Below are 5210 nucleotides of genomic sequence, written 5' to 3'. Positions count from 1 at the left end.
TGCTGGAACACAACATGCTTGACAAACCCAAGACGCAGAGATGAATTCAAGCTTCCAATCTAAACTTCAGTCATGGAACATGGAAAATCTGGAGATCTATTCCCCCAAAGGCCTGTGGATGTAGGATTAAATTAAACTTTCAGACTCGACTTGGTTTTCATTAGGCAGTAACAAGCCAGAATCTGATTTAATAGTAAAACAGACATGAATTGAATGGCCTCCTCCTCTTACCTTCTCCAACAGAAACTATTAAGTTAGTTTCCTGCATTCTGCAATCACGGTTAGATGGAATTAAGATATTAGTTAGAAAATCTGCACAGACCACAGCTGGAATATTGTGAACACACTTGAGTGCCTTATCTGAGTAAAGACATACTGGGATGGAAATGTGTTGCTGGAAAAGCGCAGGTCAGGCAGCATCTAGGGAACAGGAGAATCGACGTTTCGGGCATTAGCCCTTCTTCAGGAAGAAGGGCTAATGCCCGAAACGTCGATTCTCCTGTTCCCTAGATGCTGCCTGACCTGCTGCGCTTTTCCAGCAACACATTTCCATCTCTGATTTCCAGCATCTGCAGACCTCACTTTCTCCTTAAAGACATACTGGAGTTAGTCCAGAAAAGGTGAACTTGGCTGATCTCAGTTATGGCGGGACTGTCTCTCTCCTTATATTCATTCATGGGGTGAGGGCGTTGTTTGCTGAGCCCTAATTACCCAGAGGGCAGTTAAGAGTCACCCACATTGCTGTGGATCTGGAGTCACATGTAGGCCAGACCAGGTAAGGATGGCAGATTCCTTCCCTAAAAGATATTAGTGACCCAGATGGGCTTTTCCCAATAATTGACAATGGTCATGGTCATCATTAGATTAATTCCAGATTTTTATTAATTCAATTTCAATTAAAAAACATTCCCATCTGCCATGGGGGATTTGAACCTGGATCCTTGGAAAGTTAACTGGGTCTCTGGGTTAACAGGCCAGCAAAAATACCGTTTGGCCATCACCTGCCCTTGGTATGAGGAGAAACTGAGGAGGTTGGGCCTGTACTCACTGGAGTTTAGAAATGGGACAGGTGACCTTATGCAACAAACAAGATCCTTAGGAGATGTGGGAGGATAATTCTTCTGGAGAGGAGTGAGTCTGTGGAATTCTTTACCACAGAAGGCTGTTGAGGCTGGGTCATGAAGTACATTCAAGGCAGAGATGGACACATTTTGAATTAGTTGGTGAATCGAGGGTGATCAGGAAATGCAGGAAAGTGGAGGTGAGGATTCTCCAATCTCATTGAATAGCGGAGCAGACTTGATGGGCTGAATGGCCTATGAAGGAACTGCTGATTTGGAGGGATCTGTAAGGATGGTGAACAGAGAGAGACTGTCGGACCAAGTCTGGGCTGTTCGTTCCTGTACTTTCTAAGTGGTTGGCGTTATAGAAGAGCAGTTGGGAAGCTGCGATATTGACTGTAAAGCACCTTCATCTTTGGCTGTTTTTGTTAAAGATGATCAATGAAGTCTTTCTTTCAAAGGAAGTGTGTCATGTATGAAGGTCCAGCAGGTTAGAGTCTGTTACAGAGAGGCACCAGATATCCCAGAGAGGCAATGAAAAACAGCAGGGTTATTTCGAAAATGAAAAGTAAACTTTAATGAACCCTGGAGCACAAAATATACGTCTTTGGTTGTACAAATTCACTAGTTCCAGTCTGAGATGAGCCTAGAGGAAGCAGCAAGCTGTTCCTGTTCCATGTAGTGACTGTGGCTCTCTGCTGTGTCCAGGGATCACCAATGATTCCCATACACAAATCTTTCCAGTTTCATAATTACGATGCCAAACCAGTGGAGAACCTGTATCAAGCTGGCCTGATCACTCAACCCCAGCCAGTTCAACTGAAAACAACTTGCCGCACATCAGCCCCAAGATGATTTATACCAAATCTACCCCATTAGCAGCACATTCTAAACTTGTGTGGGTCTGGGACAAGGTTCTGGGGACAGTCAGAACTATAACTTGTATCCTATTGCTGGAAAGCTGACGGTGAGATGGGAGATGTATTAACCAGACTGCCACACAATTATCCATCACTTCTCTATGAGAAAGGGGTGGTGGTGGTTGGGGGGGGGGGGGGGGGGGGGCGGGGGGGGGGGGGGGGGGGGGGGGGGGGGGGGGGGGGGGGGGGGGGGGGGTGTGTGCAGTCTGCTCTTCCTCACACCTGGTCACTGAGAGGGAACGATAACAGATAGAGGACCCTGGATCACCCATTGCAGCTCCCACTTTGTGAACAGCCCACAACACCCACCCCTCTGCATGACCAACCTTCCAATTCTCTCAGACTGGTTTGGAGCAAGTCACAACACCATGTTCCCCCAGCGACACTCCGTGCCCTCAGCTGGTTAGTTATTGAACACAGTCTCTGGCTGATTCCAGCAGAACCAAGCAGGCTAGAATGTAGTGTCTCCCAGTTTCCCTGGACCCTGACATGCTTTAGTGTTAAATGTGATCTCTTACCAACAGCCACATCCACCAACTGCTGCAGGCTGTGATGAGTCTGTCCATCGCTGCTCCTTCCCCCAGTAGTGCTGAAAGGGTGGGGCAAGAGGCAAGTCCTTGATTGAGTCAAACCTCTGACTGTGTGCTCCATCAGCCACGTCTCCTTGGCTGGTAAGACCCTCCTCTCTCTTTCTCCCGGGGACTTTGTGGCTTCATTACCAAGGCTCATGCAGCCGGAACCCCCACCCATCTGCTAACCTCCCTGCCCTCCCACCCTCTCCCCTGCCCAAGCCCACAGGAGGGGGCCAGCAGGCACTATCCCCTTTCCATGCAATGATTTACTCACGCTGGTTTATGAACTACACCCCAAGACACACGATCTGCCACCACTATGAAGCGCTAGGATCGAACTGCAGTTCCACACACACCCCGACACTGCGCCGGTCAGGCAGGAGGAGATCTGCAGCACTGTATCAAACTACAAGAGGTGGCTTTGGGCCTTGAACCTCGAATCTCTTCCCTACCCTCCCACCCCACCTCCTCATTAAAAACCATATAAAATCCTACAGGATTAGTCTCTGCCAGAAATTAAAATCCAATTCACCTAAAAACAGAAAAGAACACAGAGTCTGTAAGATGTGAAGTGCGAGCGAGGGCACGTGGTGCTGGGAGGGTGAAGTGTCTTTTTGCCAGAGTTGATCTCACGTTGGCACAGTGCTCTCAGCACTTTGCTGTAATGAATGTTTGTGGCTGTACATGGTGGCACTGCCCAGTGTGGTCAGCGCTGGTAACCGGCAGTTATCCCCCATCTCCTCGCTGTCCTCACCAGGCCGGGTGACTGAGGGGGAGAGAGAGCAGAGACAGAAAGAGAAAACTCATTAGAAGGGTGAAACGAGGAGGGGGGAGCTGGCCAGGCCAGGCCAGCACGTGGAGCTCCAGGGTATCAGGTCCCCGGTGATAGGAGGCAAGGCTCCAGTGACCAAGCCTGGGCCCTCAGAGGTTAATGCTTACAAATTATTGGCTCAAAATCACAGGCACTATTAAAAACAATGCACAAATAGATAAACAACTCAAATGGTTCTGTGAATACTTTGTTAAACATGTACATACAGCAAGATTCCACAAAGCGAGTCAGTCAGACTGGTGAGATCAATCTGGAACAGCATTTCGGAGAGAAGAATCATTAGAGGGGGAACAAGCAGGTCCCACTGGGAACTCGTGTTAATGGAGCAAGGCCAGTACACTTTGTTAAAGACATCTCACACCTGACCAATAACATTTAAAAAAAATATTTTACAAGGTATCACATATGAGAGTGGAAAAGTGGCACTGGAAAAGCGCAGATCAGGCAGCATCCAAGAAGGAGAGCCAACGATTTGGGCATAATTCCCTCATCAGGAATGTCCGAAACATTGACTCTCCTGCTTCTCGGATGCTGCCTGACCGGCTGTGCTTTTCCAGCACCACTCTCTCAACTCTGATTCTCCAGCATCTGCAGTCCTCATTTACTCCAAGCTATCACAGATAAAGCTGGTTAATAAAACTAAGCTGCGTGGAAAAGAAAGGTGGGGGATCAATTGGGTAAAACAAAACTGAATTAATGACAAAACACAATGAGTTGTGGTTGGAAGTTAACTTTTAGACTGGAGGCTGATGGACTATGGGAGACCCAGCAGTCAGCGGTGGGACTAGTGATCTATTTGCAATATATAAATGCATTGGGTGTTGGAATACAAAGTTCTCTTTAAAGAATGGTCAATGATATCCAACTCAGAGCCGTGCCCTCAGTGAGAACAGAGAACAGGACAGGATGGGACCAATGGACAGTAACAGGACCTGGGCAGGTTGGGCCAGAGAGTGGCAAATGGAGTTTAATACAGAGAGGGTGAGGGAGACAAAGTGATACGATTCTGAAGGGTTTGCAGGGACAGAGGGAGCTGGGCTTTCATATACATCCTATTTCGATGGTGGTGGACACAGAGAGGGTGGTTAGTAAAGCACATGGGGCTCTGGACTTCAAACATAGAGAAAGCAGGGAAGAGACTGTGAACCTTGATCAGACCCTGCTTAGGCCCCAGTTCCTGTCATATCCCCCACCCCTCAGGAAGGATGTGAGGGACTCTGAGAGGGTGCCGAGAGATTTACCAGAATGGTCCCAGGGATGAGGGATTTCAGTTCCGGGTGAGGTTGGAGAGATTGAGGTTATTCCAGTTGGAGCAGGGGGCTAGCAAAGGGAGCTTAGATTGAGGTACAAATAATAACGGGCGTCAAAGAGGTGGACAATGACAATTATGTTGTTGTACAAGGACTGAGGGACAGAGATTTAAGGAGTTGGATAAGGAGGATAGTGAAGGCAGCGTTTGGTATGCTTTCCTTTATTGGTCAGAGTATTGAGTACAGGAGTTGGGAGGTCATGTTGCGGCTGTACAGGACATTGGTTAGGCCACTGTTGGAATATTGCATGCAATTCTGGTCTCCTTCCTATCGGAAAGATGTTGTGAAACTTGAAAGGGTTCAGAAAAGATTTACAAGGATGTTGCCAGGGTTGGAGGGTGTGAGCTATAGGGAGAGGTTGAACAGGCTGGGGCTGTTTTCCCTGGAGTGTCGGAGGCTGAGGGGTGACCTTATAGAGATTTATAAAATAATGATGGGTATAGATAGGGTAAATAGACAAAGTCTTTTTCCTGGGGTGGGGAGTCCAGAACTAGAGGGCATAGGTTTAGGGTGAG

The 5210-nt window shown here is 47.9% G+C and overlaps 1 long non-coding RNA gene across 1 annotated transcript in view; it reads right to left on the bottom strand.

Annotated features, from left to right (window-relative positions):
• Nucleotides 1–1611: 1611 nt before the first annotated feature.
• Nucleotides 1612–5210, bottom strand: part of LOC122550223 — a 7512-nt gene continuing 3913 nt past the window's right edge. Inside the window, exon 2 of the long non-coding RNA XR_006311770.1 lies at nt 1612–3319. This is a non-coding gene — a long non-coding RNA (uncharacterized LOC122550223). The remainder of the gene's footprint in view (nt 3320–5210) is intronic.

The sequence above is a fragment of the Chiloscyllium plagiosum genome, chromosome 5 (assembly GCF_004010195.1).
Source record: "Chiloscyllium plagiosum isolate BGI_BamShark_2017 chromosome 5, ASM401019v2, whole genome shotgun sequence".
NCBI classification, from domain to species: Eukaryota; Metazoa; Chordata; class Chondrichthyes; order Orectolobiformes; family Hemiscylliidae; genus Chiloscyllium; species Chiloscyllium plagiosum.
The sequence above is the reverse complement of the archived record's forward strand: the minus strand, read 5'-3'. Positions and strand labels throughout refer to the sequence as shown.